Raw genomic sequence first — 22082 nt, forward strand, 5'->3', positions numbered from 1 at the left:
GGCTCGAGTGCCCTGTTCCAGAAGAAGCCCCCCACCACCCCCACCCAAAAAGAAAAAAATTCCTAGGCAAACATTATTAAAGCAATTCGGAGCGAAACCGCCGAAACCTGACAGGCCGCCGTCTGAAACAGAAGGATCGGGCTCAGGCAGCACTGTAACACGCATTCCCAGTGAAAAATGAGATAAAACGCTAGCATATTCAATTTACACTCTTAGATAATCAACTGTGGATGGCAGAACAAAGCTGAATAAGGCATTGACTTATCTGTTAGCCTAATTAGATGTGAAAATAAAATCAATTACGAAAATCATTCCTCCGACGTTAAACAGTGGCACAGTTTTGTTAAAAACATCAAATGTAGACATGAAACACTGACTGTAAAATGAGAGACAAAAGCGAAATCAAAAGTCATGTTCAAATACATGCAGCGGTGAGGCAAAGTTGGAGTCCGATGCCAAAATAAAATCTTTCCTAATCTTTACGGCAGTGATGAATGACTGCCCCGGTAGGGTCCTCCCAGAGAGACTGCAGACATGTAGAGATGGACCATAGGGGAAAGTGGAAGACATATGGAGAAGAGGAAGGCCTGTTGGTGTGCGTGTGTGTGTGCGAGTGAGAAAGAGAAAGAGAAAGAGAGAGAGAGAGAGAGAGAGAGAGAGAGAGTTAGTTCCTGTTGTCCTCAAAGACACAACTCCAGAGGAACCAGCCCTCCTGCCACTTTAACCATATGACTGACTGATGGATGCGTATGCGGCTGCCCCCCCCGACAAAAGAGGAGCACTCTAATCTCTCTGCTGCATCCTTCAGCAACCCCCCAGCCCCTTACCCCGCACCCTTTCTCTCTCTCTCTCTCTCTCTCTTTCTCCTCCCCTCTGTCTCCCTCTCCTCATGTTTGCCCTGGTTACATCACACGCTCGCAGGGCCAATGCCGGGGCGTAAGGAGAGGCAGCCCTGTGCAGACTGGAGCGGAGTGGGATTCCCCCAGCAGTAACGGATGAAATCCCTTTCACAGCCGACTCTCAAACGAAAGAGGTGATGAGAACGCAAAGACTGATGGATCTCACATTTGTGATTTATATAACACACGCTGAGTAACTGAAGAACAAGGCTCACGTGAACTGTTCGTATCGGGCGGATGTTCATTTAACTGAGTGAAGACGGATGGCTTAGTGACGTAATTCACCAAATCAAACACATCGCCTAAACTAATCCACCTCGCCCATCACTTCACCGCGCGAAACCCGGCGACAGCGCCGAGCTAAATAATCTGCCGTACGGATGGAAAATTCCAGAATTCCTTTAAAAACTTATACAGCTCATTCTGAATATATAATCCCAGTCAGTGAGAATCCACCACAACCTCCATATGAGCCAAAAAGAGCCAGAGGTGTCAACAAAGGCATTTTATGTGATGTTGTGCAAAACTCTGTAAAACTGTCCTGCAGAACTGTTGACCATTATTTAAATGAAATCATACAATGCGACACAGATTAAGTCTTTTATTTTGTCCATTTTAAATTGGGAACTGGAGTCGTTCATTTCTGTGACTACCTTCACGGTTGGCCTGATTAGCAATACAGTCTTCATGTGACGGAACATCTCTGATTTGTCAGCTGTATTTTAAAGGCACAGAGCAAAGGACATCAGTAAAAAACAAACAAACAAACAAACAAACAAACAAAAAACAGACTGGTAACATGTCTCCCCAGCGTCAAATCCTGACAATGTTCCTCTGTCCATCAGTGTGTGATGGAGACCACAGCTAACACCTCATAACTGACCTGCATCCAACGATGCCAAACTACGAAGGAGTCCTGGGCACATACCGAAAACAACAGGCATACCAGCAGATACCGGCACAACCAAACTGCACCTCTGGAGTTTAACAGATGCTCCAGCAACAACTCTAGCACAAATGGGGATGGCAAACGCACCAGGTGTTGGACCACCTCTTAATACGCACCTCCTTCAGGACTTCAGAGGAGAAACAAACAAAATCTTGCAGAGCAGTAGAAAAATTAAGCCCCAGGCTGAACCATAAACAAAAGAAGTGTCCAAGTAAGGCTGTGCGTCAAACGTGATGCATCTGAGGGGCAGCACCGAGGAGAGGCCACCTTGCCTGTTGATGTGAAAATATCCACTGCCGTAGCATAAAACAGGTGTGCCAGACTCCTCACAGTGCGAGTCGGCATGACAAACACAACAGCAGAGACACGACCCAGCATCCTGTTTGTCATCTCTGCTCTGCCAGCCTGGCCTTTATTAACGGCTGCACCCCGGATCTTTCCAGAAGACGACCAGCGAGACAGGCAGGAGAGTAACCCACGCAGCCCGAGAGTGAGTGATGCTGATTAAAGATGCGTCAGGGCAGCTTTGATTGATAAAGGCGTAAGTTAATCTTTCTGACGGCCGTTAAGCACTGTGCAGTGGAACTGTCTTTTTCGGCTGATAAACGGAAACAAGGACAAACGCGCACGCGGGACTCGAATTGCTTGACTCCAGCCGTTTTTTTAGTTCCGTTTTTCTTGTCGGGGGTTATTTGCAAGCATGCTGAGAGATTTTATAGGCTATTCCTGGGAACACAGAAAGGTAGTATTTACTTCAGTGAACAGCCCTCTGTGACACAGAGAAAAGAAATTAACTGGAAATGTCACAGTAAGGTTATCCAGGTTACAAAAACAACTCGGATGAGGACAATGACCAGACCAACATTACGTTCCTCACTCTGAGCTAAAACATATGGTCCTAATTAAGCGTCAAAAACAGCATGTGCAGGCATTAAATATAAAGCATGCATTTTCTGCATCGAGGGAAAACAGCCTGCTCAGATGTGACAACTCAAAACCATCTTGTCTCTCGAACTATTCTCCTCGGTTCGGTACTCCAGTGCTGTCTAGTACACATTTCTCGCATGCGGTGTTGGCTCACACACTCTCAAAACACACTGCACTCTTGCTCAACAACTTTGCCAGTTCAAATGTCCGAGCAAGCATATTTGCCTGGAGTAGGCAGCAAGAACACGACTGGATACAATATTTGACCAGTTTTGTTCTTGCTATTTGATTCATGGCAAGCCTAATTTCTTAAGGTGCCAATAATTCTTTGCACAGCAATCACATGACTGTCCCTGAGCCATTTCAAAGCTTTCTCTAAAATGTCTAAAGTGATATCTTCATTGTTTATCTTTGTTGGATACTTGAAAGCTTCATCGCAACCGAGCCAAGCATAGCTCAACAAACACCATGTAACACAGCGTAAGTGTTGACATAAAGCCAGGTTAACCACACTCTAAAACGGACACCATCTAATTCACCACAATTTTGTTCACTAAAATACCCGAGGTGATGTATGGGCAGGGTCATACTGACTTTATGATTAACTGCACGTTGTTCCAGGTTACCATGACCCCTTCTCACTGAAAATACAACTAATGTAATTACGACGTCAAGAGGGCAGAAAGTAGGCGTTTTTTTCATGGGTCAGCAGGTACCCGATCCATACGAAAACTGCTGAAATCGAGAGCCATCATTCACAAGGTCATGAACCTTGCCTTAAAAAAAAATAAAAATGCAAGGCTGAAGGTTTTAAGCTGTCTGAGGTCCAGCATATATGGTCATACAGCGTCACAGTAGGGGGAGAAAGACCAAAGAGCTTTCTTCAATAAACAGCAGCCGAGAACATCCAGTGCCTCTCACTGAGTGGCCAGTCTGGCACTGCTAAGGGTGCAGCTCAGCTCCAAATCACAGACTCTGGGGGATCCTTCATCTGACAGAGAGAAACGGTCTAGCCCAAGTGATGATGATAAAAAAATAAATAAATAAATTGCCACAAAAAACCCCCCCCAAAACCCTCAAACCCCAGATGAATGGCTGCAGAGCGGGGAATAATTGTCAATGGTCGAAATCTAGGAGCATCATTAAGCTCCACACACATTCCTGCGGCCAGGCATCGATGATCAGATTAAGGACTCCAGAGACAGGAAGAAAGCTGTAAGACTGGCTGGCTTCCTTGACACACTCCATTATTAAAAGGGAATCTTCAGCCAAGAGTCTTCAGAACCTCAAATACAGAATCTGTATAAGCTCCTACTGAACAGAAAGACTCCAAACTTAAATCCTCTTCACTCCAGAGCTGAACTGAACCCTGAAACAGTGTTACTGAGATGGGTGGACAGATGCGAAGCACAGAGTGCCAAGGGTGACCGATTTGATTTGTAAAGTCATTAAAGGAAAGCTACAGCAAGCACAGAAAGCCTGATCATTCATCAGACTCAGTTTTTCTTCCTCCCAAAATAAATAAATAAATAAATAAATACAAAATTTTAAAAAGCCAAGAGAAATTCAATTACGAGGAATGTAAAGCAATGTGTACTGTTTCTGTTACGTTAATTCGTCGCGGGAGTGAACTGCATGTTGCTCCCTGTAGCTCTGATCAAGATCCTTCTTCATATGGTTACAGCAAAAAAACATGCGGCCAAAGAGATCCAATTCTTCTGTTCTGAGTGGGGCGGAAAACACTGCATCGTAATATAAAGGGAGGAAAAGTCATATGCGGTACAAACAAGGGGTTTCTAAATTCATTTCACAGCAGCATTCAAGATCCACCAAATTATAACCCACACCTACACAGAAATAGACTGTTTACGCCCAGAAATGACAGAGCCTGTGATGATGAACTGCCAGAATGACATTCAGGACCAACCCTGGAGATGATGTATGGTCAATAGATGACATGGTCTATAAGAGCACGAGGTTATTACTGAACAAATGAGAACAGACCATCATCCACCACACTGTAACCCACATCTAAATCAAAGTCTATGGGAGCATTAATGATGGGGAAACAATTCATATTTCAAACCTCTCCGGCCTGAGATGATCTACCTTCTGACACACAGTGATGGGTCAGGCTCTAACCTTACCATTCTTTAACATTTATCCTTTGATGTCAGTTGTGTAATATAAATTCATGGGGAAACAAATGTCGAGTAAGAACTTTCAATTTTCAACCAGATCTGTTCTTGAAGATATTTCTTCATCTTCCATCACCTTTTATAAAAGTTTCTTAAGCACAGAACCGTCTCTCTCTTTTTTCCTCCTCAAAGCAATTATTCTCAGAGGACCTCACCTACACTATTCAATTTAATACAGACTGGCCAAAAAGAGCTTATCCTGTTTATGCACGTCGGACATAGAACTCATCAGAATTTTCAACAGGACAAAGTTCCTCCCCAAATCTTCATGTTTATCAGGTCAAAAACCAACCTGTCCTGAAAACTGAGGAACACACAAGCACTAGTGCATTCCTTGATCTCAGTTCACCTGACCGGTGTAAGTTCGCCGCTGCGTTCTCGAGGAAGAAGCTTTAAAAAGGTGAGGCAACACTCATAGCTTTTGACACACACTACAAAACATGACAATCTCAGATTTCTGTGTCTAATTCCTAGCATTCCAACTGTGAAACAGCCTAACGCTCAACTCCAGTGCAGCGAAAAGAGGATGTTTTAGGATTTCTGGGGGCAACTGAGGCTGTTATACATGGGCAAAGCAGAGGTCTACAGCAGCCTAGTGTAATACGACAAGAAACAGGAGAGTGCTCTCCCTGCCCTGGTACGAGCAATTAGGACAGTTTCCTGGGACCCTCGAATGAGCACAGTTACATAATAAACAGAGCAAGCCATCCCCTCCATTTAAACTAAACAGTCAACAGCACGGCCAAGGATCCCCGAGTCACGTGACTGGAACAGGATGTCAGCGCTGCCATCACCATGTATTCATACCTTAGCATTATGAGGTCATGACAAACATGTTCTGTCCTGTGACATCACCCGTCGATATTATTACACACGTCCACCATCAACACCTCCACCATCAGCACTGCAAACGAACAATCTTTTTTTTTTTTTTTGGTCATTTCTATGCCTTCTGTACGTGGCAGGGAAAGAGGGAAAGGAAAGGTTGTAATGTAGCGAATGCATGCATGCATGCATGCCTGGTCTACTCCAGGCATTCAGGAATGAGGCACAGAGCTGGAGGACAGAGCCACTGTATGGTGGACTCTGCCCCAAGCTTTCATCTGTCAACAGCACAAATCAGCCCCACTCTGGTGTCACACTAACGACATGCTTCGGCAAACAAACGCGAGAAGCACGTTTTGGGCGCCCGACTCTCATGCCACGCACGCACGAATTATTTACTGGCAGGGGGGCTGGAGACCACTGCCACGATGGTCTTCTGCGAACACGTGGGTGGCTTTCCTCAGATCACGCCTATGGGTGTCACAACCAATTTGATTAACAGCATGAGGCAGTAATGAGGTAGTTGAAGTTCAGAGAAGGAAAGCCAAGTGCAGAACTGGTAAACAGACTACATCAGGAAAAATACATCACGTTCCTTCCTACCTTGCATCCAAACATAAGAGAGATGGTGCTGTTGGTGCATGCTACTTTACAGTGGCACAACATTGGGGAAAAGCAATCCAAGTTTTTGATGCTGGGAGACATTCTCTCAGTGCCCGGGCACTTCAAACAACCGGTCAGCGATCAAGGTCCCGGCCGCGTGCTTCTGTCACCCCGTTCCTGACGTGCACCCTCATCGCTCGGCTCACTCTGTGGCAGGGGTGGGAGGGACGCAGGAGCCGGCATGCAGCCTTCATCCAGCGAGCCTGTGCGTGCGTCTGGGCTCTCTCTCTCTCTGTGCCACGCTCCCCCTCTCTCTCCGTCCTCTTCCGCTCAGCCAGGCAGATCGACGCGCTCCCGAGGAGAGGTGCTCGTCAGGGAGCCCTGGGTGAACCGCACCGAGCCATCCCCCGGCCTCGAGGAGGAGGAAGAGGAGGAGGAAGAAGAGGGGAAGAAGTTGGAGGAAGAGGAGGTAAAATAAGGGGGGCCGCTGTGCAATGTCCACGTCTGATGTCAGAGCATGAAGAGGGGCTCTCCACACACACGTGCGCGCATGCACACACACACACACACTCTGTCCGTCACTGCTCTTCCACCTGCTGCAGAGAAGCCCCTGCCATGACACACACACACACAGTCGTGAGAGAGAGGGAGACTCCGACACTCTCCTCGCAACTACCACAATCCAAACAAGGCACAGTGAGCAGCGAGACACAGGGAGAGAGAGAGAGAGAGAGAGAGAGAGAGAGGGGAAAGGAGAAGAGGAGAGACAGAGGGAGGGGGGAGGGGCGAGATGTTGCAGCGTGGGGCTCATTACACAGCCCAGTAGAGACAGTTTCTCTGCCGAGGTACCTCTGCATGGATGGATATGGAAGAGAAAAAAATAAAGCCCCCCCCCCCCCCCCCCCCACACACATGTATTGAGAGACCATGTAAAGAGCGTCTTTGCAAAGGCTTCCCGAGCGTGTTTACAAGGTTGTGGAAGGGCAGGAAGAATATTGAATTTGATGGCTGATTTAGCTGCTTGGTTATGACCTCTGGCATCTACTCTGAAAACGCACACTGACTGCACCAGATGAATGGGCTGGAGCAGGCAGAACACAAGAAAAGCCAATAAAACCTCCACAGGCTGAGGAGGAAGGAGAAGGCAGGCAGCTGCTCTCTGAGTTATAGGAACTATTGTTAGATACTCTTCACTCCTGAATCAGCAGTCTCTGGGACAGTACTACTGCCTACACCGCCACAGACGGGCCCGAGACGTTAGACGGAACGCCTTGTTTTGTTTTGTTTTGTTTTATTTATTTATTTTGGTGTGTCCCCTGTGAATAGATTGCCGAAGTCAAAAAAAGACCTCACTTTTCACAGTTTATCGACCCGAATGCCTCGTATTGGAGCCAATTTAAAAAAACGAGCTCTTGCGTGAAGAGAACGATGGAGAGGAAGGAGGCCATTTAACTTCCTGTTTGCTACATTCAGTCACGCGCGGCAGTTTTCCTAAAGAGAGCACTGATGTACCGCCTTAAACAAACCTCCAAATAAACTGCTGCTAGTACTTCTCACAGATCAAATAAACAAACAGTTTTACATCATGGCTCCCCATATATCACAGGACTATGTGTAGGTCCCTATCAGTGACAGTGCAGGTGTGCTGGAGTCAGCTGTAATTAGACTTCACATGCAGTGTTTGAGCTATGAAACCAGTCTATAAACAGTATGGCCACAGAGTGTGGGGGCGTGTATTGACAGACTGCTATAAATCTGAGTGTGTAAGAGTGTGGTAATTTCAACTCTTCTCCCCTCCTGTGGTCCTCCCTCCCTGCCACTATAAATCATTTGAGCTGTTACATCACCGGGTGCAGGGATGCATGAAGCTCCTCACTGCGCTACTACATTCAGTTTGTCTCAGACACGCGGGCCTTAAGAACTAAGGCAGGGGAGACCAGGGAATAATACACACACACACACACACACACACACACACACAGAAAAAAGAAATGAGTCATTGTCTTCCATCTCTAAGTGAAAAAGATTGGGAATGTTTGATCATGCGTGGTTCTGAAAGTAACCCCATTAGAACACCCAAAAGAGTGAGAGTGAGTGCAAGAGTGAGTGCGTGAGAGAGTGTGTGAGAGTGAGAGTGTGTCTGAGAGTGTGTGTGCGGGAGTGAGCGTGTATGGGAGTGTGTCTGAGAGTGAGTGTATGAGTGTGTGTGGGAGTGAGCGTGTATGGGAGTGTGTCTGAGAGTGAGTGTATGAGTGTGTGTGTGAGTGAGCGTGTATGGGAGTGTGTCTGAGAGTGAGTGTACGAGTGTGTGTGGGAGTGAGCATGTATGGGAGTGTGTGAGTGTGTGTGGGAATGAACGTGTATGGGAGTGTGTCTGAGAGTGAGTGTATGAGTGTGTGTGTGTGCGTGTGTGTGGGAGTGAGCGTGTATGGGAGTGTGTGTGTGTGTGTAAGAGTGGGAGTGGGATAACTGGTCTGGGACATCAAAACACAGAGGCAGTTAAACACTGAGCAAAAAATATTTTAATTGGTTTTATTCTCAGCACTTTCAGCCCTCTAAAAAGCTTTCTTTGCTCAAAAAAGGCACCAGTTTAACTAAACTGCATTGTTAAATTCGGGGACAAACGGAGTTTGGGGGAATTAATGACTTTCCTCCAGCAGAGTTCTGGATCTCAGCATGACCTCAAAGATCTTTCTAGAACACGGTGTCCCCCCCGTGGACTCCAACAGATACTATTTTATACGGCATTTTCACCCTCATGTTCACCCTCACGTTCACCCTCATGTTCACCCTCACGTTCACCCTCACGTTCACCGCTCACGTTCACCCTCACGTTCACCGCTCACGTTCACCCTCACGTTCATCGCTCACGTTCACCGCTCACGTTCACCGCTCACGTTCACCGCTCACGTTCACCTTCATGTTCACCGCTCGCGTTCACCTTCATGTTCACCCTCATGTTCGCCACTAACCGCTCACGTTCACCCTCATGTTCACCGCTCACGTTCACCCTCATATTCACCCTCATGTTCACCGCTCACGTTCACCTTCATGTTCACCGCTCATGTTCACCCTCACGTTCACCGCTCATGTTCACCGCTCATGTTCATTTCCAATTATTCACAGAATCCCTTAAGCAGTCAGAATTAAACAAACTGTCAAACTGTAATTCCTTAATCACGAGTACCGTATACCTGACAAAAGGTCAGACTGTATCTCAGGACCCTCTACCACCTCCCCAACACATCCCTAATGCACGGGGTCCTATTGATCCATCCTAATTTGGACCATACGTGAGACAAACAGGCGTGAAACACAGCTTACAATGCAGTCTTAGAGACCTCTCTCATAGCACAGCACTTCTAGTTCTGGCTGGCTGCTCTGTCTCTTTAACAATACCCACAAACCAAGGAGCATATTTCCCATCTTCCCCACATTCAGAAGGTCACTGCCCTTCCCACCTCTTCGCAACCAGCCAATCGCAGGGTTCACCAGCCTTGAATGACAGCGATGACCCTCTTCTGGTGCTCATGCCTCCTGCTGTCTAGACGATAGCAGAGCAATGTGACCAGTTGAGCAAGACGAGAGAAGTTCAGATTGAGTGTGGCACAGGAATGTTAATCTGTTTACACTGTTACGCGGTTCTAGGTCAGGCTTTTCCCCCAGCGTCTTATTCGAATGGGTTAATTAACCGTCGCAATGAGGGAGAAGTACTGGAATATTTAGACGGATTGTAAAATAACCGAATGTAGGTTTAGGAGTTAACACATTTGTTATGCTAACCTATTTCACACATTTCTCAAATTCAAACGCTCTCCTCCCAGTACCGGCGACTGGTACACCCTCCGCTGGCTTTCCACAGCATGTCAGCGAACCTTTAAGAACTGCAGTAAGAATCTGACTGACAGAGAGAAGGAACCAGATTAGGACACCCAAAGTATTTTAAAATACTTCATAATTCAGGGAGAGGGATTAATATGCAAATGGGATCAAACTTGTCCATGTAAGCCCTGGGTGTTTTCAGTGTGCTGTTATGCTGTGCCGTCTGGATTGAGTCCATCTGCCTGAGGTCAAAAATCCAAAAGTTATGCATCCGAGAGTTTTAAACTCCAAACTGTAACACAGCTGTGTAGTAAACGGACTGAACTAACACTACCCCGTATTCAAATTTACAGTCGAGGCGCAAGCATTTTTCCTCTCAATGGCACTGACAAAACTGCATCGGCCTGTCATATTACTTTAAACTCGTACGTCTGTGTGTGTGTGTGTGTGTGTGTGTTCCTGCTCTCTCAGCACTTTTCCGTTCAAATAATGAGGAACTCTCCACAGATAAGCTGCGATGCTAATCGCTCTCCAGGGCTGTCTACCTCGCACTGAGGGAGCTCACAGCAGTCCTATCTAGATCACTGAGTGCTGAATTTCACAGATGCTATCAGGGATTCAGGAGGGGGAGGGGGTCCTCCTGTCACCCAGGTACGATATTTGAGCTAGTCTTCCTGTGACTCTATTGCTTCCCTAAAATATAGCTTCTTTCTTTCTTTCTTTCTTTCTTTTTTTTTTTTTATAATTAGATGTAATCTTCTTTGACAGCATACAACTTTGCTTTGAAGTTTCCACTTCTGGCACAAGAGCAAGGTAGGACACAGAAAAGAAAAAGAGAGAAAGACAGGGGGAGAGAAAAAAAAAAAAAAGTTTTTCAAGGTTACGTAACACCTTCACTGCAATCCAGCTTTCAACCTGTTCACATAGAAAATGTACATTTAAGCTGAATATGTATAGATAAGTTCTATGCCGTGAAATAATTAACCAACTGTAGACCATTCTCTCTACACGGCACAGAACTAATTAACAGATAATTTAATGTAGCTGAAGAACTCAGAAATTTTTAAGTGCCTTGCAAACTGTGGTACTCCTAGAAAATCTGGTCTGGGTCCTTGTCAAACAAACAAACAAACAAACAAACAAACAAACAAACAAACAAGGCTGTTGGCCATTGTACTCCACAGCATCCTCTCAGCAGGTTTTGTAAAAGTGCTGTATATATACTCGTATATACCATACAGAAGAATAGGGGACTGAATGGGTAACAGTGTCAAACAATAGCTTGTGTGTAGTATGAATGGTGGCTGCGGTGATTGTGGGGAGAGGGGTGTGTGTGTGTGTGTGTGTGTGTGTGTGTGTGTGTGTGGGGGGGGGGGGTAGAGTGTTAAAAAAGCAGGTCGAAATGGCTCTATTACATAACAACCCAGCCACCCGAGCACATAGCCGGTAAAGGTAGGGAACTCCAACCCCTGTGGAATTTGCATATTCAAATATTCAAATCGGGCTAAGAGCTTCAGATCAAGACAATTATGGAAGACGTGCAGTGGAGAGCTCCAGACTGGGAGAATGGCAGAGAGAGAGAGACAGACAGACAGAGGTGAGACAGGCTTCTGACTCATTTTTCCACTCTGGACGAAGGCACGCCACCCTGTGAGATCTCTGATTTACATACTAAGCAGGTGAAGCACACACACACACACAGTCACCCAAATGGGTAAACATCACCACTACACATAAAAACAACACAATCTTTCATTTTCTGCTTTCAGATTTTTATGATCCAAGTGATGGTTGAGGGTGGAAAAAACACAGTACTTGAAAACTGAGCGCAATGGAAAATACGCATTGGGACGACAAGCAAGGCAGAGCGGGAAAAGACGCAATGGAGAACATTTGTAACAACTCAATGGCTTTGCTGTGAAGCTCAAGGGTAGACCATCTGCTAGATAAAACACTAGAGACAGTCGGCATCAGCAGGAAGCTGAATGAGCTCACTCAGCTTTCCTCATTCTTCCTCCATTCACTTATGAGCACAACATCAATGCGTCGAGTAATAAGAGATTATGGGGCCACATCAATTACTGTTACACAATCATTGTTGAAAAAAATAAAAAAAAGTCACCACAACTTTTAATGAACTGACTTTGTGAGGAGACATACAGAAATAATGCTTCAAATCAAATCTAAATCCGGAGGTTTAATAGCGTTCACTTATCTTTACTGGGCAAATTGGAGCCAAATGTTAACATTTGTGTTAATCTCCTCATACAGGCTAAACAAAGACTCAGTGTCAGAAACCACTGACATGGACAACTGATTTCTGGATTGCTGTCCACCCCAACCACGTCCACGTCCACGTCCACGTTTTTTTTACTCCCAGTCAGTCCTCCAGTGTGCCCAGATTAGGCTCACTGGGATCTTTCAGAGTCACAGAAGGGAGAGCCCACACTTCCCTCCGTGCCGACTCCGGCCTACGTAACACACGGGCCCATTTACCAAGGTCCAGTGGAGTGCAGCCTCATGCGCCCCGGGGGCAGTGAATCTACACATTCCCATTTGTAGGTCAATACAATCAAAAATTAAACACAAACGCTGAGCGGAGCTAAAAATAAAGATTAATGAGAAAAAAAAAAGGAGGAGGAAAAAAAGAAGAGAGAGGAATTGACCCTGGCTTGACCCAGAGGTCTTGGGCTGATTGATCTCCACAGACAAAGAGTTTAAACAAAAGCTGCTTCATATCCTACGGTTGAGAATTCATTCCTTTTTCATCTCTAGTATGGCATAATCTGTGTCGAAGGTCTTTTTTAATGTTTGCTTCTTTTTTTTCCCTGGGTTTTTTTTCCCTTTTTCTCCACTCTGACAACTCAGGTTGGCCTGGCTCTACAGCAGCCTGTGCAATCTGTCGCGTCGCTCAACCCCCCCCCCCCAACCCTCCACCCCACCCCCCTACCACACACACACTTCCGCGGCCACTGGGACCTTCCTCAGGATAACCCCGGTAACCCGTGGCGACAGCTCCCTGAAGGGGAGCAGAACAGCCAGTGCCTGGTCTTCCCACGCAGCACAGAGAGCATGGGCTGAACCAGCAGGCCACTGTGGGGAAAATCCAGCTCAGCTACTCCCCCATGTGGACAAACTGAGTCATGTACCACAGTATGTGAGAAAAAGCACAGATGTTTTTAAAACCAAGATAAAGGCGGTAATCAACATCAGTCAAGGGTCATAATCATGTAGTCAAAAGTGCATTTGATATACTTGATGAATTGCCAACAAGTGTTTTACACAATGGATGGAACAACACAACAAACAGCTCTTTATATGCTTTGAATGATATTAAAAGCATCACAGCTGAGACTCACGTTTGACAGTGTTATGGTTATAATGATGACATATAGACAGATCTTGGATTGAGTCGTAGCTTTCAAAAACAGCAGTTTAAGCCTTTGTACTTTTTCTTTTGCAGAACATGTCTTTGCATTTTAGCAACAGCAAAGCTGAATTTTCTAAAAAGTGGCGGCTGTTACCCCGGTGAAAGACCCGTGCCAATGAAAGCACGGTTTCAGACGGGCCACGGCAGGCGGAAGGAGCTACTTGCACTGGGAAATCCGCCGTCAGGAGAAGCCAGACACGCTGCTTTCCTGCCTCTGTTCACTAAAACGGCAGACAGGAAGTGATTTCCTTAATAAAAACCCAGATAAAGATCAGAGCGTCGGGGAGCCATTGACTCCCGCAGGAGGTCAGACGGACCGGAGCGTTTCCACACTTCTCACACAGACGCAGCGTTTCACTTTCCTGTCTCTGCCTAGCTTAATAAAACCAGCTCTCTCTCTCTCTTTCTCTCCCTCTCCCCCCCCCCCCCCCCCCCCCCCCCCTCTCTTTCTCTCTCCCCCTCTCCTCCCCTTCACTACAGCAGAGGGCAGTGTTTATTTACATTCACAGCCAGAGAGCAGAGACTGACAGAGCCAGGGCAGGAGTCTAAAATCACAAAAGAATTTTGATTCTCTCATATGCATCCAGTCCCTGAGCTGTGCTGATTATAATCTAGGATAGCTGAGGGTTAGGAGAAACAGACCAGCAAAAGCAAGGCTGCTGTATTTCAGCCCTGGAAAAGATCGAGTGGATATCATACTTTGAGACTGCTAAAATCCTTTCACTTGAGACCTTGAGTGAAATGCCATAAAATCCCTTCAGGAATGTTGATATTCCTTACCGCAAAAGTGTTTTTGAGCCAGCTTTCAGTATGCCTCAGACCGTGTTCTGATCTATGATACTTCTGTTGTGCTGCAAAAATTAAAAAAAAAAAAAAAAAAAAAGCACACACAAAGTCTCTCTTTTATCCTGTCCAAACTGGCTCTGAGGCTTTTTTACACGCGAGTGTTAAACCTGTGTAAATGTGTGTGCGTGCGCACGCACACATGTGCATGTGTTATAAGGCTTTACATGCAGTCCAGGTGGTGACCTACGAAAACCCTCAACATGACTAATGCTTCGCTCACGTCACCTCCAGCTTCCCCTGCCACCCACACCTGCCCACAGCCAGCTCCTCCTCACTGACGCCACTGCACAGGAGCCGGGTCTGCCCACCTCCTGCAGGGAGTACTGTTAGCACCAACACAGAGACCACCTCCAAGACCTCCTCTCACACATCAACTGCTCCCCTGAACACATTAGAGGAGTGTACACCATTATGGTACTGGGAAATGCATTATGATTACAGCACTTGGAAAATGTACTGCTTTAGTGGTAGGTCTTAGCATGTCTGTACACACAATGGCCCAACAAAGATGCACTGTATGGGTAGAGAGATGTTCAGAGAGAACTCTGTATTCACATTAAATTGGATAACTGGCAGATTAAAATAGTGCTCCAAAACTCAAAGCACATTAAACTATGGACTCTGAAATAATACTTTTGCTTGGTCACTGATGTGCAATGAATATGTCTGTGCATGTTCCAAATCTCTAAAAGGAAATTTCCAGAATCTACAGACTGGTGAATTCATAAAACAGACATCGCATTTTGACTGTTCCCAACAGGGCTGGTAATTATGTTCATTTTCAAAAGTGTGACAGAAAAACTTTCCAAACTTCGTAACAGTCACTACATAATGAGCAAATATAATCATAGCCTGCAAATCCAGTGAATATAACACAGGAAACAGGGTGGGCCCAAAATATCTTTTCCCTCTTTAAGCTAAAATAAATCCCAAATGCAAATCCAGCTCAGTGCGGAGGGCCTCAGAGCCCATGGCCAGACGAGCGCCCGGATTCTTTTTCTAAATGTACCATTTGAATGTGCAGCCCAACAGCCACACACACACTGCATATGTCATAACGGAGAAACACTTGCGGTGCAATGTTGATTGGGTTTCAGAGCAGCAGACGGACTGAACTGGAGCTTCTGAGAGCAGCAGTTTGGGAAACTGACTGCGTGCAACTCTAGCGCAGAGTGTTGAGTTGGAGAACACCGAACACACTCGTCCCGCTTCCAAATCAAACACGGCAAGGAACACATAATGGGGATGACTCCCTGACCTCCGTCCAAGAGGCGTTAGTCAGACGTGCCTCTTTATTCCGGGAACGGCTGAGCTTTGAAGGACTGTGAAAAAAAAAAAAAATTAATAAATCAAAATAGCTTGCTGTGCCGAGGACGGGCTGTGGAGAGAAGTCAGAGTCGCTGACAGGCAGACTGAAGCCACCCAGAACAAACACACTTCAAATATAGCCTCTGGTAATTAGGGGCTCCCTGACAAGGCAAACACCAACTGGCATCCAAGACAAACCCATAGCGATAACCTTTGACACACAACTCAGTGGGAGATGGTTTGAAGGGGAGCATTCTGAAGAACTTTGGATCAAGGATATATATATATATTGTTCCAGTAGTTGTTTAAAAAAACCCAGCGTTGTAACATCCTCCGACTGATTCATTTTGCATTGGAAGCTGTGTGTTCTCAGAAGCACATACCCTGCATATGGGACGTAATTCAATGATTTGGCCATAAAAAATGTTCAACAATTCCAAAAATTTTGAAGGAATTCGAATTAAGAAAGTTTTAAGACATTCCAAATCTACCGAGTCACACGGTAGCAGTTATGAAACTGGAGATAAAATAAATCCCCCACAGTTACTCTCACGGCAACAGTCAACTCGACACCAGGCGTCTACCATTAACAAATTGCGAGAAAATGTCATCTGCTTGGCCATTATTCGTTTAGTAAGAGGTGTAGGAGTGATGGTGTGTGTGTGAGTGTGTGTGTGTGGGGGGGGGAGGTTACACCAGCCAATCATCATCTTTATTTTGGTCCTTGATCATACATCAAGTCCCTCTCTAGCGGAAAAGCAATGTCCTTTCGACGCAGGGTGTCCGTGAGTTTGGGGAAAAGCGGAGCATCTGGATTAGAGAAGGGCCACTGCTTGCCAGCTCCGTTTTTAGCCGTGACCTGATTGCCTCCAATCGGCTGCCAGTGCTCAGAATCCCTCTATATCATTATCACAGAGGAATTCCACTCTGTTTACTACAAGTCTGGAGTTTCCTCAAACCTCTGCTACAGCAGGGGCCCTGAGTAAACCGGCTAAAAAAGAGGTGGCCTAATAAACATCAGTGTGAAAAAATTACCATTCTGGACTCAATTCTGTCTCCTAAAAAGGGCACAAATGACATTTTCTTGTTAAGTCTGCGGAGACACTAGTTCAGCACCATCATACATCACCATGACAGCACCTCAGTGCTTAAACCACTACCAGGCACAGCAAAAGTTTAACACAGAGAAAAAAAACCCTCTACAGCCACCCTGTGTGTCATATCAAACATGACACACAGTGGCCAGAGTAAAGGAGAGAGCACTCAGTATTCCTAACTCCACCGCCAGTTCTGCAGTCAATCCAGTCTCTCTCTCTCCCCAGAACCTTCCTCACTGTGTCACAGACAGTCAAAGACCTTAAAATAGTGAGAGAACAACAGCCAGAGGCATAAGACATGTTCACATTTTGACTCAACATTTGCACTCACTCACTCACACACACACACACACACACACACACACACAGGCAGGTAATTCACATGACTCTGCCCAGTGGGGTGAGCCGGGGGTCTGGCTCAAGTGTGCCCCCAGCAGTCCCAGTAGATCACATGACCAGTATTGTCAGATCCCGGGCAGAAACGCACCAGTACAGCGACAACGCGCGCAGGTATCCAGCGGTCAGAGGGTGAGTGAATACGGGCTGGTAAAGGCGGACCACAGACAGGGGGTACTGGTGACATTGAGTCACGGTCACCAGCACCAGACCGACGACAGTGCAAGTGCAAGACTCCCTTTTGACGTCAGCAGTGCCACACTGACACAGAACAGCTCCCAGGCAAAGAGTCAATGAGCATTCTCCGACTGCTTCATCACTCGCGGTGCATCTCCACACGCCAGGTGGACTCTGACAGGGTATGAGGTTGCTAAGTCATAAGCAAACAGACTTTGGACCAGAGCTATGCATTCTGTTTGTTTAGTGAAGGGAGAACGTGCAAAGGTTAGGCATGTGTGCACAAGCACGCACACACACCCATCACAAACAGGATGGTGTCTCTACCATTCCTATATATTTAACACCTGGAACAAAAATAAAAACCAGCTGCAGTTTTGCTGAACGGTGGGAAAAGTTTTAATTTTCCTTTCACCTACATTTGGTTCAGTCAGAGCACCAACTCACAACCGATACCACGCAGACGCGCCGATAGATTCTGGAAGTGCCGCTTTTAAGTCCCGTTCTGCAACACATAATTATGACTTCCTGGGAGATGTCCTACACAGGCGTATGTCGAAAGAACAATATTCAACTTCGGAAACGAGCGTTCCAACAGTAGGGGGGAGAGAAATTGAGTGTTGATGACTTTTGAAAAAAAAAAAGGAGCAGCCATGGATGTGGAGAGAGAGGGTGGAACATGCAGTGATGAACCCAGCTTGGCTTTGATTTAGTGTCTGATGGCAGGAGGACAGGTGAGGAGTGCTTAGCGGCAATCTTCTTAAGGCTCCGCACAAACAGGGTGGGCAAAGACAAAATGCCAAGCTTCCACTGAATTTTGATTTTCGCTCATGTGATTCACATACGTCCTGCTTGCCCGCTGACACCAGGGAGAGAGATCCACTCAGGACAGCTTGACGCCCAAGACTCAACAGCTGGGTATGTCATTAAATTAGACTGGTTCTCTCTATACCTCTCCCCAACTGCTGCTATGACTGTGACTCTGTGTGTGTACATGAAACACAGAAACAGAGAGACAGACAGCTGAGAAGTGTGTGTGTGTGTGACAAAGAGAGAGAGAGAGAGAGCAAACACAGTGCTCAGTGTGTGTGTGTGTGTTGTGTATGCATGTGTGTGTGAGAAAGGGAGAGAGACAGAGAAAGAGAATGAGACACAGACAGACAAAGAGGGACCACTGAGAGCAGTGAGAGAGAGAAAGAGAGAGAGAGAGGGAGAGAGAGAGAGAGATTGCTGGAGAGAGAGATTGCTGAGAGCTGTGTGTGTGTGGGGTGGGGAGAGTGAGTAACATCCCATATGTGTGCAGAGTGGAGTAGGAGGTCAATGACTCATAGTGCGGGGGTGAGTGTGGGAGAATCACACAGCCACGTTCCCTGTCAGCTCCCACCTGCCTTACCAGCTCCCCACACCACTGACACCTCCCCACACACCTCACCTCCCCACACACTGTCACTACCTTTACCATACACACACACTGTCACTACCTTTACCATACACACACACTGTTACTACCTCTAACACACAGACACATGACACACGCCGTTACCATTCAATGTCACACAGGAGTGCTGTCATCCTTCATTTTAAAAATCAAGAAATGATTAAAAAAAAAAAGAGAGAGAACAAGAGAGTGGAGTACTTAGGTGCAAATGCAAACAAAAGAAGGGTGAAGCAAAAACATGTTGATTTAGTAATGAGTTTGACGAGAAGTAGGTTCATAAGCTAAACAAAGCTTCTGATCAGTTAGCGACAACTCAAACTCCTCAGAGCTTCAACAGTACACATAACCTGTGTCTCACTCAAACTGGTTCCAGTAAAGTACTAAATGTCTGGACCCACACACTGATCACAGCAAAACAAGAACAGTATTCATGTCACATTCACCCAGGGGGTCTTGGGGAGAGAGGGGAACAAAAAAAACAAAAAAAAACAGAAGTCCAAAAGCTGATGTGATCTGAGACATCTCAGCAGACCCAGATTCAGTAGATTTGACAGGAGACAGCATGCGAAGCTCAAATCTGGAACAGGCCGAACTTCAACACTCTCTACACAGGCTGCCATTCCCATAAAGCAACAGAAATCTCTCTGAGTCACAGTTCAAACCACTTCTGATAGCAAAAGCCCCATTTCTCTCTCCAAGAGAGGATCTGTCAAGGTTAAGGAAAAATCACGGTACAGTCCTGACCTATTAATGGTTTTAGCATTTGCTTCTCAGCGAGCAAATTCCAGGAAACATACAGTAAGACATTCTCACAATACCTGGAAAACTGCTGTTCATCTCAGTTCAAGTGGAAAAGATTTTAAAACACCAATACACAGAGATGCATTAGAACACACAATACTTTACTTTATGTCCGATGGCAGCGTCCTCCATCTAGTTGGGTCGTTCTTTCTGTGTGTCCAGCTCCAGAAAACAACAGGAATTCGTTAATGCTCGTTAACTGACTGATTAGGCTATGTGGAATCATTAATGCCTTCTCCACATTACTTTTTTAGCTACACTGCTCCATTCCACTTCAGATGTCGGCCACTGACCAAGACCAAGGGAGAAAAAGGACTCTCTGCTCCTCCAAGTGTAAAAATAGGTCCTTCCAAAGACAATTATGGGATGATTTAAGGAATTAAAAGTAAGCTCCTTAAAGCTTAAAGGGTACACTCTGGGTGAATTATTTACTCTACCTCAAGTACCTGGGGACCAAATCAGAAAATCTTGGTGAATTTTTCAAGTCAAATGCTCTTAGAAATGACTTTGGAAAGACCCCGATGCCCAACCATAACATAACATGAAGACTCAACCTGGACCTTGCTCGCTGCTGAGTACAAACTGTCCCTGTCAGATTTCTAGGACTTTATTATCCTCAGGATCTCTTAAAACAAACAAACAAAAAAAAAAACCCTCTCTTAACAAGTGTAGAAAGGTCATATTTAGAAATGAATTCTATCTTGAGGCATTGGTAAAATTCATGATGCGAATACACAAATGAGAGAACTGGACTCGACCAAAACGGAGGATCTTCTCTAAAGGAGAGCAGCATACTGGACTCTCTTATCCCAAGAAGATTTAGTTCTCAGCTCTACTTCTTTTACTGTGTTTATTCATAAACAGCTTCGGGAGCTTCAGGAGCTCTGAACAGCACACACTTGACAGCGCAGTGGACAACAGAATCACCTGCTAATACGGGAAGCATCAGCACAGAGAGGAGTGACCTTTGACCTCCAGCACTAGTTTTTGTCCCGAGATCTACGCCTCCTATTCCCGAATCACTAAGGGTCAATGTTTGCTTGTAACCAACCAATCCGCCGACCCCCCCATCCAGTCAAGACTGCGGAATCTCTTACCATCTTCCGCAGGAAACTGAAAACCCACGTCTTTAGAACACACCTGCCCCCAATGCCTAACCTCCCTTCCCTAGAGGAAAAAAAAAAAAGAAAAAAAAAAAGAAAGAAAAAAAAGAAAGAAAAAAAACCTTTGTCTTGTATTTGTGTTTGTAAAAGTATTCCAGGGGCGCAATGCGAAGGGGCAATTTGACGCTCAGTCTTATTATGATCTCTGTTGAAGGTATTAGAAATCCGACTGATGCACCAATTGTAAGTCGCTTTGGTAAAAAGCGTCTGCCAAATAACTAAATTGTAAATTGTAAATTGTAATCCAAAGGGCAGAGGTTAACCCTCCACTTTGGTCTCGAGCAAAAACCTATCGACGCATTTCAAAGATATATGCTAGGAAAAACAGACAATATCTCCATCCCTGGTAAAAATACGAGAGGCAGCACTGCCAGACTGAAAGACCCTTTTGATGTGCAATGGAGACCTGGTATCTCGCATGAGCCAATCAATGGCTGGGTCTCCACAGGGAGCTACATTATACCTGCATGTTAGCGCGTCTTCCTAAATAATGAATGGGAAACCATTATATGGATGAAATGATTTCAAGTGGCTTAGGGGGTGGTCTGCACTTAGCTACAAATCTTTCGCCTTTATCTTTAGCACACATGCTGCAAGTGAAATGATTGAGTCACTAAAGTCAATCAGCAACCAGGAGGGTATAAAGCAGTTTGTCAAAGGAGTGGGAGCTCTGTTGGCCATTGCTAATCTAGTGTAAGAAAATGACATTGTTCAGTATATTATGGACATTGTGCATTACCAGCAGAAGACAAAACACATCACTCTTAACATTCATTGGCTGCCTGACAGTTCAAAATCAAAAACACACTCTGAAAGAGGACAAACCAGAAAACGATCAGGCTGAGGAGAAGGCAGTCATGGAAAAGAAAGAGAGGGTAATGTAATGGAGCACTGGGATTCACCATGAGAGAACGGCACGTCCAGCGTGACTGAGGGAAAACGCTATGTCACCGAAAAAGCCCATTTGATCCCCCAACCTCACAAAATCAGTCACTGCAGCGGACTCCAAATGCCTGCCATGAACAGAGACAGGGCAAGAGAAAGAGTCTCTTTCTTCTGGTCTCTCGGATCGAGACGGGAGCCACGCATGATCAATTTGCCCCCAGTGTCTGAACAGTCCACAAAATGCATGTAAACCACACACAACAGCTGAACTTTCATCCGCACGTACGCTCAGTTTACTTCTGAAGAACTGTACAGCAA

The 22082-nt window shown here is 45.7% G+C and overlaps 1 protein-coding gene across 8 annotated transcripts in view; it reads right to left on the reverse strand.

The window, feature by feature from the left end:
• The window catches only part of dlg1a (discs large MAGUK scaffold protein 1a), a 102004-nt gene that overhangs the window by 66907 nt on the left and 13015 nt on the right, over positions 1-22082 (reverse strand). The window lies entirely within an intron of this gene.

This window comes from Chanos chanos, chromosome 14 (genome assembly GCF_902362185.1).
Source record: "Chanos chanos chromosome 14, fChaCha1.1, whole genome shotgun sequence".
NCBI lineage: Eukaryota > Metazoa > Chordata > Actinopteri > Gonorynchiformes > Chanidae > Chanos > Chanos chanos.